This window comes from Vombatus ursinus, unplaced genomic scaffold (genome assembly GCF_900497805.2).
Source record: "Vombatus ursinus unplaced genomic scaffold, bare-nosed wombat genome assembly UNPS02014792.1, whole genome shotgun sequence".
Lineage (NCBI taxonomy): Eukaryota > Metazoa > Chordata > Mammalia > Diprotodontia > Vombatidae > Vombatus > Vombatus ursinus.
The window spans coordinates 3,201,943-3,219,068 of record NW_020954570.1 but is presented as its reverse complement, the minus strand read 5'-3'; the positions used below and the strand labels follow the sequence as shown (position 1 = coordinate 3,219,068).

The 17,126-nt window shown below is 34.3% G+C and overlaps 1 pseudogene; it reads right to left on the bottom strand.

Moving 5' to 3' along the window:
* Positions 1-15,869: 15,869 nt before the first annotated feature.
* On the bottom strand, positions 15,870-16,773 carry LOC114048260 (annotated as a pseudogene).
* Between the last annotated feature and the right edge of the window lie 353 nt (positions 16,774-17,126).

Below are 17,126 nucleotides of genomic sequence, written 5' to 3'. Positions count from 1 at the left end.
TTCATAAAGAAAAAAAAAACTAAGTTGTAAAAAATACACAGTAACATAAAAATAGCAGGGAGTTTAAATTGATCTCTCTCAAAGCTAGACAAATCTAACAGAAAGACTAAAAAATTGAAAATATATAATTAAACATATCATTAGATACCTTAGATCCAAAAGACTTATAAATGCTTCTGAATGGAACTATATAAGCAGGCACATGTACACACACACACATATATGTACACATGTAATAATATATACATAAATACACATATATACAAATATATAAATATACACATATATTTAATGTATCTGTGTGAATATACATATGTATAGGTTAATATATATAGGTAATGATATAGATGATATAGATGCAGTTATACTTAATTAGATATAGATACAGGTATAATCATAGTCATAGGGATAGGGATAAACATAGGGGTACTAATAGAAATAGGGATTCAGCAATGTACAGTACTTTTGCAAAACTTGAACATGTTTTAGGTCACAGGAAAATTAAAGACAGATATAAAAAGGCAAAAATACTTAACACTTAACTTATCTATCTATAATGCTATAAAATAAATATCAATTTAGAGAACATAAAGGACACAGACCCAAATGGAGACTAAATCATGAAATCCTTAATAAGGTCAAAATATAGGGGAAAACACAGAAATTAATGTAAATATAAAAATATGGATAACATAGAAGAACAAATTTTAGTAGAAGTCATTAATAATTGTGTTAAAGGCAATGATAATGATGACATAATTTATTAAAATTTCTGGGATGTATGTAAAAGAATCTTCAGAAGTAAAATTATATCTTAAACCTACATTATTTTTAAGAGATTTAGTAAACTGAATATATAGTTTAGTATTCAGAAACAACCCTCACCCCCCCCAAGAAAACAAAAGTAATAAAAAACAGATTAAATATTGAAAATTGGAGAAAGTATAGACAAATTGGAAACCAAACAAATCTATACAAATAACAAACAAAACTAAAAGCTGAATCTTTGAAAATTCTAACAAAATTAATAAATTTTAGGTAAGCTGACTAAAAAAGAAGACAGCATAAATGAAATTAATAACATAAAAAATGAACAAGATGAAGTCACAACTAAAAGACAACAAAGAAAAAAGAATTCTGGCAACCTATTATGCCTAGTTTTAAGTTTATAAAAATGAAAACACTAAAGAAATAAGGGGCCACTTTCAAAGTTATAAAATATATAAACCAACAGAACAACAAATAGTAATTGTACATTATACATTATCAGAAAGAAAAAGAGAAAGAGATAGAAGACTAGCTTTAAAGAAACTACCAAGTATTAAGTGGGGTAGTCTTGTTGGGATTCATGGATTTATATGAAATTTTTACCAAATTGATAAATCCTATAATACACAAATTATCCTTAAAAATTGGAAAAAAGGAAGCATTGCACCAAATATATTTTGTGAGTCAAATGTAGAACTACTATCCAAACTAAGGAAGGATTCAGCAGTGAAAGAGAACTATAGACCAATTTCATCAATGACTATCAGTTCAAATTTTTAAAAAATAAAATCCTGGTAAATAGAAAACAGCTATTTAAGAAATCAATTATTGTGACCAAATTAGATTCATATTAATGGGACAATATCAAGAAATATTTCAAAATTAAGAAAAGGATCAAAATAATTAAATTATATATATATACAAACACACACATATATATATACATATATGTGTTTGTGTGTGTGTGAATATATGTGTGTGTGTAAAAATATGCACATACACATATGTATAATACTAGTTTATGCCTAAAAATACACAAAATATAGGAATAGTAGGACTTTTATGTTATACAACACAAATATTTAAAACCAAAAGCAGGCATTATGTGAAGTCAAGATACACTAGAAGGTTTCCCAATATACACAAAGTGAAGGGAATGTCCGCTCCCCCATCACATCTTTGTCATACCTGTATGACTATTAGTATTAGTAATAAGACAATAAGAAGAAAAAAGTTAGAAAGCTAAATTCAACTAAAAGATAGAGGAGAGAAAATATTATTTGCTGAGATATGGTTTATGTAGCATATGCACTGGGGCTACTCTACCAGCTCCCACTAACACTGACATCTAAGGTTCCAGAGTTCAGCCAGCTCTTCTCCCTTCATGTTTCAAAGGGATTCTGAGGGGGTAAAAGCTAGTTTATGAAAGCAAGGGCTCATTAGTCTCCACCAGTGCATAATTTGCCAATGGTTATTAGTTGATATCAATTAGTCAGATATCAATTAATCAGACTTAAATAGCTTTTAGTTAGGAGTTATATAATAAGGTAGAGTAATAAGGATAGATGATAAAAGCATTTCCTTTAAATTGTGATACATTTTCCCCATATATTCATAGAGAGATATGGGGGAAATGGATGTATGTAGGGGATATTTGACAAAGTAGTAAGACATATCTCCTCTTTTTTTTTTTTTTTGGTAAGGTAATTGGAGTTACCTAGGGTCACATAACTAATGTCAAATGTCTGAGGACAGATTTGAATTCAGATCCTTATGACTTCAGGGCAGGTGCTCTATCCACTGCACCACCTAGCTGCCCCAACAGATCTCCTTCTTGTGGGAAGTTCTTTCCCAATCTTGTGAAGTACCTTTGAATTTCCCTTTAAATATGGTATTGATTGATGTTGCCATTGTTGAGTTTTGAATCCATCTTTCATTCATGTTATTAGTTTGTCCTTAGCTTCCTATGAAGACACCATCCACTGCTGCTTTTCTATGCTGAAGAGAAGTTTAAATCTTCTGAACCTTTCAAATTTCAAAACATCTATCAAAAGGTAGAGTGAGGGTGAAGATAGAATCTCTTCTTTTTCTCTCCTCAACCTACAAGCAATTTCCTGCTGGCAATTTGACTAAAACTTTTTCTTATATGCTGATCAAACACTGGAATTCTAGGATTTTGAACTAGTTTGCTAATTCATACAAAACATTCCCAATATACTTCTTATGATGGCAGTTCTTTTTCAGTAAATGGTCCAATGCATTTCATTCCTACTGTTCTTGATTAGCCAACTTGCTAACAGTATGATTAAATTTCTTTGATAGATTGATTGAAAGATATCTAAGCTTTGTTAACAATTAGATCATCTATCTGTTTAATTGATACATAAAGAAATTTTGGTCCATTGTATATATTGAAATAAACATATGGAACACTCCTTCTGAATCTTGTAAAAACCTAGGGAATCAGCAAACAAACTGAATGAGGCAACAGCTGCAGAAAAGTTGTAGGTCACAGAATAACTCTATAAAATTCAGCAGCATTTCTATATTATAATAAAATCAGCAAGATAATAATAGAATAGGGAAGTATCATTTAAAATATAACTAAAAAGCACAAAAATTGGACATCTATCTACCAAATTACACTCAATACTTGCATAATTTAAATTACAAAATACTTTTTGAATAAATAAAGAACAGGGTAAATGCATAGTATTCATGGCTGTATCATTTCAATGTAATTAAAATGATAATATTACCAAAGTTAATTTACACATTTAATGATGTATAAGTCAAACTACCACAGAGATACTTTAGAGAATAAATAAAGGAAAAATAAAATTCATCTAGAGAAACAAATGACCTAGAATGTTGAGGAATATGATGAAAAATATGTAGAAATAAAGGGCCAATAGTACCTTTCAACTCAAAACTGTATTATAAGGCAAATCATCAGAAACGTTTGATATCAGTTAAAAAGAGAGAAATAGTTCAACGTATAAGAAATAGATGAGACAAGGAAGAATATGAAATAATTATACTTAACCTAGAGTTCTATAATTGTCAAAACAATTATACAGCAAAATATTTCTTAACTAAGAACTACCAGGAAAACTTTAAAGCAATCTGGAAAAAAAAAAATTAGACCAACATCTTATGGCATATCATACAATGAATTCAATGTAGATAAATCAACTGAAGGCTAAAGACTACAACACAAGTGTTTTGGAAGAGAAGAGATCATATGTGTTTCATAGTGATAGGTAGAGAGTTAATTCTTAGGCAATCAATGTATAGATGCAATTACCAAAGCTAAAAATATTTTTGATTACATGAAATGGAAAAGGAAAAGTTTTTGCATTAAGAAAACTTGGATGACGCTAGGCTAAGAAGGACGCTTTCCACTGAGAAAAATAATTTGTATTGAATATGTGTGATAAGGGTTTGATATTCAACTCAATGGTAATTAACAGAAACATAGAATATCCAAAGTTATTCTATAACAATGAAGTCAGCAACAGATATGAACAAAGAGTTCTGAAAATAATTATTTCAACCTGTTAACAAACATAGAAAAGAATGTTCCAAATTACTAATAATAAGAAGTATGTAAATCTAAAGAACATTGAGATTTCTTTTCATTCCCAGAAAATTGGAAATGATGACCAAATATGAGAATGTTCATTTTTAAATAATTATATAAAGACAATCACACTAATCCATCATTGGTGGAGTGGTTGATTAAAAAAATGAAAAGCAATTTGTAATTATACAAATAATGTGACTAAAATATCCATGTCTGTTGACTCAGAAATTTCACTGATAGTCATATATGACTGTTTCATATTTTATTACAAAAAGAAAAACTCTGGATAGAACAAAATATTTATGGTGGCACTTTTTGTCATAGCAAAGAACTAGAAAAAATGTAAATGGTCGAAGGTGAGGGAATGGCTAAATGAATTGTGTTACAAAATATAATTAAATATTATTGTATGCAGAATACACACACATGCAGACAATGATGTGTGAAATTAATGAAATTAATGAATCAATAAAATAAATGAAAAGAACAATCACATACAGACATTGAAAGCTAGAAACTAAACTGTATAAATTTGTCCCCAAAGAGGAAATCCAAGAACAAATCCCTTCACTCTCTTTTGCAGAGATCAGGGCACAAGTGTGTGTAACACTGTATAGCACATCAGATTTATTGATTTATTGATGTGTTGTTGAACTTATTTTCTCTCACCCTTTTCAATTCTTATTTATATTGCATCATTCTCTGTCAGAGGGCAGTGGTAGAAATACTAGTGGAAAGGTAAGAAATGAGATTTCAATAAAAACTCAATGGCATTTTCTCGACCTTCATTCTCTGAAGCCTTTGACACTCAATCACCTTATCTCCTTTATACTTTATTCTTTCTTTGTTTTCAGGATACACTCTTTCTTATTTCTCTTCCTACCTATGTGACTACTTCTGCTCACTTTCCTTTGCTGGATTCTCATCCATATCACCTCCTCTAACTATATAATTTTAACTATATAACTTATCTTCTCTCATTATACTACTTCACTTAGTGACTTCACCAGCTCCTGTGGATTTAATTACCACCTCTATGCTGAAAATTCTCAAATTTACTTATCCTGTCCTAACCTCACCTCTAATCTTGCATCTTCAACTACCTTTTGGACATGGTAAATCTTAAATTCAACATATTCAAAATGGAACTCATTATCTTTCCTCCTAGATTCTCTCCTCCACCCTCTGCTATATTCTCTATTATTCTAGAATACCATCATCCCAATCCTTGAGACTTGCAAGCTAGGGTATTACTGTCTTCTTGCCACATATCCAATTTGTTGCCAAGGTCTGCTGATTTCATCTTTGTGACTTGTCTCCCATATGTCCCCCTCTCTCTTCTGACACTGCCATCACTCTGGTGCAGAATCTCATAATTTTATGCATGGACTATTGCAATAGCCTACTGGTGGGTCTGCCTGCTTCAATTATCTCTCTACTCTAATCCATCATCCATTTAGTCACCAGTTATTTTACTAAAACAAACGTCTGAACATGTCACCTCTTTACTCGATAAATTTCAGTGACTCTCTTTCACTTCCAGGATCAAATACAAAATGATCTACTTGAGTTTCAAAACTTTTATAACCTAACCTCCTACCTTTCTAGTCTTCTTTCACCTTATTGTCTTTCCTATCTCGTTACACTGGTCTTTTTACTCTTCCAAAAATAAGAAACTCTATCTGACAACTCTATGCATCTTCTCTGTCTCTCTTTCATACCTAGACAGCTCTCCCTCTCCACCTCCACCTTCTCACTTCCCTGGCTTCCTTCAAATCCTAACAAAAAGTTCCTCTTCTATCAGAAGTATTTTATATTCTCTTTTAATTCTAGGGCCTTCTTTCTCTTTTTATTTCTTATTTAACCTATTTATAGCTAGCTTGTTTGCTTCTTGTCTCCCCATTTTGATTGTCAGCTCCTTGAAGTCAGGGATTGTATTTTCTCTCTTTTTACATCCTTATCTTTTACCATAGTTCTTGGCACATAGTAGTCACTTAATAAATATTTATTGAATGATTGACTCACTAAATTCTATTTCAAATATTGAAAAGAAAACAGCTGCTTTACTCTTCCATTTTTTTTCAGACTAAATGATCTCAAATAGGATTTTACTTGTCTTTCAGCCTAATGAGGGTGACAAACTTCATGAGAGATACCAAAGAGTTCTTTGACAAAATTTTTAAAAAGTATAGTCAGATATGGTGTTTTTGAAGAGGCACCCAGAAAATCCTACCCCACTCTCCTCTCCTGTCTTATTTCCCAAGTATTTAGCATAATGCCTGACACATACTATGGATTTAATAAAAGGGTTTTCCTCCATCAACTATTATGTAAAACTCCATCATCAGATATTATTTCCTTTGGCTTGAGAAGTTGCACATAAATGCACACACATGCACACATGCGTGCACATGCACACACACACATGCATACACACATACCAAGAGTCCTGAAATTAAAATAAACACAGAAAGAGGCAACACAGGTAAAAATTATTATAACATCATAAGGTTTCAAAACTGAAATTATATCTATTTCATTTTACAAATTAGGAAAATAGAACCCAAATGAGTAAAGCAAATTGCTCAAATTTGCACAGGTAATAAGTGTAAGCAAAGATTTTAACTCTTTTTCTAGTCATAGATTTATTGCTTTTTTCACTCAATCAACAAGCATTTATTAAATACTTATAGTACCCTTTCTATAAGCTGGTAGTCATGTAGCTTCTGAGAAAACTGACACAATCATATACTTTGATACTTTCACAAATCTGTGATCTCGTCAGGTTGGCACTTCCATCATTATTTCGCATTGCAACCTATCCTTTGGAATTCTTGACTTTAACCCTTTATAAACCTATCAACTGGATGGAAGTTTTCCTCTGCTTCTGTAATTGATTTGAATGAGATGATCCATATGCTTTCCTGATAGCAGATTTTGAAAGGAAGAAGAACAGAAAATTTGTGCATACTATACTTCTGAGGGTGGAGAATACCAATGAAGAAGAGTAAAAAGTGAATAGGAAAACCTAAAATAAACTTCATCTGCTTTCCAATTTTGCCCTAGGCTGGCCTAGTGGGAGGGGGAGATTAAATTTAAAATACAGATTGCTTAGACTGAATTCCTGCCCTCCTCCTCTCAAAATTTGAATTATGAAGAATATTTAGCCCCAGGGGAAAATAATCATTATGTAGAACTATTGGTTCCTTAACTCCTTATGATCACCCCAAAACATCACACACATTATGGAATCATTTTATGTAATTTACATTGTAAGAGTGGAGTGGAAACATTTGAAATGGGGTACAACATTTCTAAAATTGGAGTCAGAAAGACCTGGGTTTTAATCTTACCTGAGACTTTTATTAGCTATGTGGCAGAAAGAAAGTCACTAGAATTATCTGAACCTCAGTTTCTCCACCTATAAAATGAGCATAATGCTAGTATGTGCTTTATGTAATTCTTGGAATTAAATGATATAAGGTATACAAAGCACTTTGCAAATTTTTGCTATACAAATGTGAATGTTACTGTTGTTATTTACTGGAGAGGATCTAAAGTGTCTTCTGGAATGTTTTAAGGAAGGAGATAATCTGAAAGAACTCTTTAAATAGGTCTCATCTGCATTTCCTTCTACTGTGAAGCCCCGGTAAGTACAAAATTTTTGGTCTGAAAACTTTAAACATTAAATAAGTTCTTAACATTTAGCAAGAAAAACAAATGCCTTATTAAAAGACTGAGGTTAGTATCGTCCATCTTGCTAAAGTCTGAGATTTAATAATAACTGAAATTTATGTAATGGTTTTGATGAGGTCTAGAGGTTTAGGGGTGCTGGGACCCTGAGATCACGACACATGGGTCCTGCCTGCCTGAAAGAATTCGACCCAAGCCTTCTTTCAGCCAAAGACAAGGTTTATTAAAGAAAAATCTTAGCAGTGGCCAGATTATAAGAATCTTAGCATCTTAATGGAGACAATATACAGAAAGACAATGGGAAGGATATAGAAGTGGCCAAGTAGTCTTCAGGGACTATGAGGTAATAGAAAGCCAGGGACCTGGACCAGGTGGCCAAGGAAGAATGGAGCCTAGATAGGATTAATAGTGGGAAGTGGCCTGTGACCATAGTGTGTTAAGGCAATGGAGGGCTAGGCTAGGTTAAGGGTAACAGAATTAGGAAATTGGGTGTAGCCCCAGTGAAAGTCCAGTTGTTGGGATTATAGCCTCAGGCAAAAGCCAGAGATTTGGCCATGTGGGAAAGTCCAAGGTTTTTCCTTTTTGGTGTCTAGATCCCATCTTCCATCAGTTTCAAGTATGCAAAACACTTTGTCTGCATTATATCATTTAAACCTCTAAGCAACCTCTGTGACCCAGGCAATACAGGTATGATTAACAGTTCAGTGGTTTACCCTTAAATATGTAGCCAACGTGTATGTGAATGAAGATTTGAACTCACATATTCCTAATTCCACTCTCAGCATTCTATCAAACACACTTTAATTACCTCTTCATTAGCTGCAAAATTGAGTGAATCTATATTGTGAACCAGTGAAAACTGGTTAAACTGATGTGGTCCAGGTAGAATTAAGTTTCCCAGTTCCCTCATCATCATTTCTCATTCGTTTTATTTTCAATCCATAGAATATTTTATTGTAATATTCCAAGTAACCCCAGTGATAACAGGCAGTTGCCTATCAGTGAGACTGAAGCCTTTTGTCTAAAAGGTTTATATAATCTCAATCCATGAATGGCTTTGAGGCTTTAACTTGAATGTGCATTCTACTTACATCCAAATCAATACCTATGTGATCCCCATAGGACTGCTAGGCAATGGGAACCCACACAATCATAATACTCCTAATAGATATTTATCCTAATTAAGTCAAAGCAGCAATAAAGCCTTGATAATGGTTATTCTTATGTTAAATTGTTCTACACCTGAACCTGTCCTTCGTTATACACATAGCTAAAGGTACTATAGATAAATCCCCAATTCTTCAGAGACAGACACATAACAAGAATGTAACTACATTGTTGTGTCAGTAACAGGTAGTGTGAGCAGGCAATTTCAGAAAGAGGAATGAGCATGCCTTCTAACATACCTTCTAACATCCCCTTCCTAGTTAGCCTGTGTCCTTCACACCACACCAGTAAACTGGAAAGGTCTAGTTAATATTGTCTGGTAAAAAGCAATGGCAAAAGTCATTTAAAGTTATGTGTCCCTAGGCCTGGTAATAAAGATTTTATAATTTATTATCCAACCTAATGTTCCAATTTTAGGGTATTTTTAAAAAAATATACAACAGAGAAGCAGTTTTAAAGTAATGCAGCACCACTGACCAGAGGTAAGGTTTTTAATAGTAGCTCTGAGAGGCTTCTCTATAGATTAAAGGTGGACATAAACAAATGTGAGCTATTGATTCATAAACTAATATAGGTATTCTACTTTGAATTTACCATTTGAAGAGTAAGCATAAAGTATTTACCAAATATGCACATGGATGGGATAGCTGTAATGCATCAATAAATGAAATAATGCTGACATTTTCTGGAGAGAATAATCACTATGCCAGATATGTAATGAATTATTGTGTGAAGAAAATGTTTAGCAATATTAATAAAATTTTATTAGTCAAATACAATATTTCATGCCAATGCTTAGTACTATAAGTGCCAGCTGAGCACAGAATATTTTATTCTTTCATGACTTGATTGAAATAAATAGACATTTCATCTCATCTGTTCTTTTCTTTCTTTGTTTCTTTCTTTTTTGGACCACAAATGTTGTTTACAGGAACATTTAATTTCCCTCATTGTCTTTAATAACTTCATAACAAAACCCAAATTGTTATTTCTGGAATGTTTTCTTGTAAAGTGATATTGTTATTCCATCAACACTCAGTGGGCAGACATATTTTTCAACATTCCTCTTTTAATTAACTTGTCTTCCAAACAAAGACTACCAGATGAACACAATTTATCCCCAGCATGTATTTTCAGCTAGGAGGCAGATAATTATTGCTCACTGCTGAAATAATGTGCTCCAACTAACTCATGTAAAACAAACTTTAAATGTCATTTTACAGCAATAAAGATTACACAGCACAGAGCAGTCTTAAGATGGGACAATTACCCAGAGGAACTTCTCATTAACCTGAAGGTCAGGGGTGAGAGATGATTGCCAGCTCTTGCCAACACAAACCTAAATTGCTTTACGCTAAACTTAATGTCCTAATAATCACAAAAATGGGGATGGTAAAGACTAAATAGTTAATGTGACACATTTCCCAGTAGACTTATACATTCTGTAAATAGGTTTGGTACCTACAACCCTGCCTTTCCTGACTGCCAAGGATCACAGCACAAACAATATTACATTACATAAAAGAAGCAGGAGAAAGAGGGAATTATCTCCTTTAATAAGCCAGTGGCAGCTCAGCAACATTTAAATGTATTGTTTCGATTAATCGCAACAACTGCCAAGTGGTTTTTAAGCAGTAAGAGAAGATTGTGTTTTCGAACAAAGTGTTCTATTCCTGCCAAACATTCTCTGATGTTCTGTGACATGTTAGTAATACATATAATGCAGGAGAAAATGAAGAACAAGCACACTCAGTCACTTTAAGCTAGAAATTTCATTAGATGAGATTTTACATTCTCAACAATCCTTTTTAGAATTACTTAGATAATTTCTTAATTCAATTGCCTAATCCTTTTTTTCCTCAAAGTATATGAGTTTTATACTTTTATACTCCCTGGTTATTAGGAGTGTGATTGATGAACCTAGAGTATTATACACAAAGATAGATACACTGTAAAATAAATGAGACATATATACTAAGGTAAAAATTATATTATGTAAGATCTGGAATTACCCCCAAACCAACTCACACAGATGTATTTGCCTTCAATATTCATTTAGAGTATATAATTAGTTGAAAGGAAAAAAAATATCTAATATATTTTCATAAGTGATGATAATTTTCCCACAAGTACACATACCATAGTGTGGAAAGAACGACCATACAGAGGGAACATGTTCAGAAAGCCTTATGCGTGGAGAGGTACAAACATAGGGAAGACAAATAATGAGTACATGAAGCAAGATACAATGTATGCATGTGACATCACAGGGCCACTGTTATCTTCTGGTAATGGTGTCACGTTGCTTCTCTCAGACCTGTTCCCCTGCTGATCTTATGTGGCACAAGATTTCTGTCAAATTCTTGGATGGATACAAATGCATACTCCCTATTGTTGGTAGCTCTCTGTTTGCCTCATGTGGTTGTTTGGTAACTACTAGTCATGGCCAGATGTGGCTTCCCTCATCATGTAATTGCAAAACTTCTCTCTTCCTTCCAAATTCTGTGTTTATCTGTAGTATTTTGCAGGCATATTATCTCTTCTTCACAGTATGATGAATAAGCTAGGCTTGATCATGGCATTTGTAGTTTAGGGCTTACATTTTTTTTTTCCATAATCTAGACAGACAGATAGACATATAGATATGAACAGAGATTTTTTATTCTTTTATTTTCAGTTCCAAATTTTCCCTCTTCCAACCAATTATTGGTCAAGGAAAAATATATTATAAAAACATATAGTCATGTAGCTCAAATTTCTGAATTAGCCATATTCCAAAAAAAAAAAAAAAGGAAAATATGCTTCAATCTACACCTTGAGTCCATTGGTTCTCTATCTGAATGTGGTTAGCATGTTTCATAATAAGTTTGGAATTGTGGTGGGTCATTGTGTTGATCAGTTACTAAGTCTTTCCAAATTGTTTATCTTTAAAAATTACTGTTACTGTGTAGATTGTGTGCCTGGTTCTTCTCACTTAACCATACATCAGCTCATATAGATCTTCCCAGGCTTTTCTGAACCCATCCCGTGCATCATTATTTACAACACAATAGTATTCCATCACATTCATCTGTGATGAATTATAGTGTGTATGTGTGTGTGTGTGTGTGTAGTGTAGAGTACTGTAGTGTTTAAAATTTTAGTGACATATAAATGTATGTTTATGTGTGTGTGTATAGATTGATCCTCACAACAACCACATGAACTAATTGTTATGGTTATTTTTAATCCCCATTTTATAAATGAGTAACTGAGGCTGAAAGAGATTGAGTGACTTGCCTAAAATCAAATAGTTAGTAATTATATGAGATAGGATTTTAGCCCAGGTTCTGCTTACTACAAATCTAGTGCTCTGCCCACTATACCACAAATTCCTACAGAGTTTCATAGTTCATGTTATGCTGAGATGTCATTGTTAGAAAGAAACAGAGAAACATCCTAATAATGCAAATTGAGTATTGAATATTCACTAAAAAATAGAAAAAAAAAGGAAATATGATTTGTTAAATTTGAAAAAATGTTTAAAGTTTTTGCAGAAGTTTACTGTCTTTCCCTTCCCTAATGGAAGATAAATTTTCCCCTTGTAGTTGTGGGGGGAAAATGAATACCACTAGATTGTATGTCTTAAGATTTGCATAGAAAAAAATATATATTTCAAACAAAATCAGTATAAATAGACCAATGTGGCACTCATCCAGAAGCTCAGAGTTTATTTGTACCTAACAACAATAAAACAATGCATACTTCATATAATCATATACACACGTGTATGTGTGCATGTATGTATGAATGTGTATATAAATATATATATAGATACATTATATAAACAGTGGATTCCTCAATTCATGTTTTATTTATACTTTCCCCATTAGAACAATCAATGAAAATTAAGCTTTATTGAGATAGGATAAAATGTATAAAAGAATTGATAACTAAGATAAATGAGATTATCAGAGATCACACATAATCATTTGAAAATATATGTCCCAGACAACTACAGCACATCCTACAATACCAAAATGACTTACTGGTGCACACTTTACTATATTGGAAAAACAATCAAAGTGAACAGCTTAGGTCCAGTAGGATCAGGGATATGGAAATATTACATCTGTTTTAATAAAGGGAAAGAAAATGGGTTCTGTGAACTATAGGCTCCTAGTCCCAAAGTTCATTCCTGGCACAATTCTAGAAACTGATTATTAAATGTGTTATTGTGGATATAACAAGTTAGCATGGGTTCATTAAGAACAAGTCATATAAGACTCAAGACTCATCTCATTCACTTTTTTTCCCCAAAAACTATCATACTAGTATATAAGACAAACGTCTTAGACATAGTTAATATATTAATAATTTAAGAAGGCAGACTTCTAGTGATGTAAACATTTGTAGCCAAATCCAGCTCCTTAGTGACATATAAATGTATGTTTGTGTTATATGTGTATAGGTTGATAAGGAAATCTCCAAAGGGATTCCAGATAAAAACTTTTTTTTTTTTTTTTTTACAAAAGAGAAACATCTGATTCATCCTTTCTAGAAAAACTGAAGGTGATCAGGTCACTCAACTTACAAACATTCCACAGAAATGAAACATAATAAAAGTGCTCAAGGAAAATTATACTGAAGAGACTAAACAATGAAATAAGTTTACTCATGTTTTGGACTACTAATTAAATGTAACACTCTGTTACACTAATGAGCTCATTTAAACCTCTGGGCAATATAATGGCCCCAAGGTTCATGTTATCCTCTCCTCTTTGACTTTAGGGAGTTAATTTCAGATGAAAATTTATGACTTCTATAACAATTATTCTGTGCTTCCAGTTCAGGAAATTCCTGCCATTTCAACAGACGTTGAGCTGTCTGCTTAATGTACATTTATACCTATCTCTGGTTAACCCTTGGCCTCTGTGATTTAAATAAAAAGCATTTTGTTGAAAGCATTTAGGTAATGAAAGGAAAGAGTATATTCCAGGGTTTGTGGGTAGACAGGCACTGGGAGAGGGAGAGCCAGAAAATAAAACCTGCCCTTTTTTCTAGACTTCCTTCAGCCTGAGTCTTTTGTTCTAAAATACCTCTATAGTCAGGGAGAATCCTTGATATTTTTCTTCTTTGCCACAACTCAGTCCTACCTTTTTCTCCTCAAAGCTGTGCTGTAATACCAAAATTGATTCAACCTCTCAGATGAATATAGTTCTAACAACTTGGTAACTTAGAGATGACCCCTAGAGTGAATACAAGTTTGCTCAGACTATCTGAATAATATTTTTGTGCAAAGTCATTACAATCCAAATAAATATTCCAAACTTGTCTAATTCTAGTGAGTGAGACTGATTGGCTATCTTATTACTTACTTTAAGTGAAACAGAATTTAATAAACTCCTTATTCTACCCTTAAATAGAAGAGAAAATGGATATAAGATGTAACAAAAAAAAACCAAAAACATAAAGGACCAAGAATCATAAAGGGCACAAAAAAACAAGGGAAAATTAAGTAGTTGGAATTAAGAATAATGACATGTACATTTCTTGGATCAAATTTCATATTCCCCAGTAATTTAATCGATATCTTTTGTTGAGTCTGGATAGCAAAGGGATTGATGGACTAACACTGTGGGAAGCTGGGGAGATGAGAGTAAAGACAGAGCATTCTGCAGAAACACTCTGACAAACTGAATATCAGCAAAGTTGGGATAACAATTTCTTCATCTTAGAGGTTCAGTGCAATGGAAGAGTAGAATAATAGTACTGGAGTGGAAGGTTTGGGAAAACAAAGGGGAATCCAAGGCTAAAGATAAAGAAGAGGAAATGAAAATGTGCCATTGACACATGCTCAGCTGGGAAACAGAAAGATAGAGGTCTCAACTGAAAAGTATAATGAATCCCAGGACCACATTCTATTTTAAAAAAGAAAATATTTTGTTCCCAAGGCAGATATAGGAGGAATGAAAGGGAATGGATTCAAGATGAGTCTTAGGAGTGTTAAGAGGATGGGATTATAGTAAGGAAAGGGGGAAGAACTAGGGCACATTACTTAACAGTGTGAATGCTACCATATATTATTCCCTTCTTGAACTGATATTTCTAGGAGTGAGACATGAGAACAGATCTCACATAATAAAAGGAACTGAGTACTATGTAGACCTACAAATATTCACATGGGAACAAGAGAGAAAGAAACTCAAGTTTTATATTGTAGATGCACTACTTTTCATGAGATAGAGAATAAAGAAGTAACACATAAGTGGTTAGTGAGTGGGAGAATAGAATTCAAGAAAGTCTAAATGGGGGGGAAATGAAGAGGAGAACAAAGCAAATAAATACTTATACTTCTTCGAAAAGTGGGCCATAAAGAACTTTGTTTAAATTAAGAAGCTAGAAAGAGGAAGGTAAGGATAGAGGATTTTTTTTCTGGGTTCTGGTCTGACTTTATTAGAAGTAAGGAGCTTAAGAACTGGGTGAGGCTGTAATGGCAGAAGGAGCAAGCTGGAGAAAGTTTAACTGGGGCTAACTCTAAGAGGGATGAAATGAGGTTCCTTCAGAGGTAAGGGAGGGGAGGAGAGGAAGAGGGGAAAATGGGAGGAAGAAGAGGCAGGATGGGTTATGGAAGCAAAGGGGAAGGATATAAGAAAGAAAGCTGGCAGGAGAAAGCTCAGAAAGGAGCTTCACAGGAAGTGTGAGCAGCCCTCAGGGCTTGTTTCCGTTGCTCATAGGTGACAAATATCACTACATCCCAGGAGTCCAAGCAAAGGAAAGAAGGCATGAACCCATTGTAGAAGACTTGAGGTCCCTCCTTCTGACGCATGGTGAGGGTGCAGTGGCCAGCAGTGGCATACTGGCCCATGGCAGATTTCATGTATCTTTTCTTGACCAGGTCTGCAGGAAAAGCAATGATGATGGTGTAAAAGTCAGCCCCAAAGGCTGATGTGAAGTGTCGTGAAAGGTCATCAGTCATGAGGTGGGCCTTCAGGAGGACATCTTTGATGAGATCATAGGTCACCAGCTCAGCACAGTTGATAATAGTATTGCAGGCAACATTGAGTGAAATTCCTTTCTATAGGCCCCAAAGTCCCTCCTCCTAGGCGATAGTCTTATAGGCATCCAATGTGCCCTGTGTCTCCGGCTGCCACCTGCACAAGCCTGGGCCTGGAAACACCTTCACCACATCTGTGGGTTGGGCTATGCCCACTGCTAGTGCCCCTGTGATGTAGCCTCCCAATGACTGCATATTCAGATCCTTTGGTATAGAACTGCTTGACAAAGTCATAGAGGCCAATGCAGGCAGAGGCAAAACTCATCTGGCACCACAGCCCAGCCACCAGTACAGGCTGTCAGAGCCCTCAGTCTTCACCACAGTCAAAATGGTGCCATAACACACCAATACTAGGTAATGGTAGAGGAAGATTGGATGGCCCACTGGCTCTCACCTTGAATATGCAGCTGGACATTGGCTGGGTTTAGGAGTTGATGAAGACAGCAATATAGGCAGTGGTAACAGCCCGAAGGAACTTTACAGTGGCTGCTGGGGGCACATATGTAGGCTTAATTCCAACCATGATGTGCTACTGGCTTTCTGCCACTTCACAGTAGCAGAGGAGAAATGAAAAGATAGTCTCCATTGATAGAGCAAGACGAGATAGAGGAACTCTGTTGGAATCTTGATCTGGAGGGTTTCACTATGATGGCACCTTGATCAAGTTTCTCTAAAGGTGTCCTGCTCTTCAAGTTGCTCTTGGCAACCATGGCCCACTGCCCTTGATTTTCTATAAAAAATTGTTGGGAAACTGAACACCTATCGATCATACTATGTGCCCTGGTACTTAGAGGAAAGCATGTGGAGGCAGCAAGTTCAGGCAGGCTGGAGGGGCTGCCTACCTGTCACTTGGCTAGGTTGAGAAAAGGTCTCAGT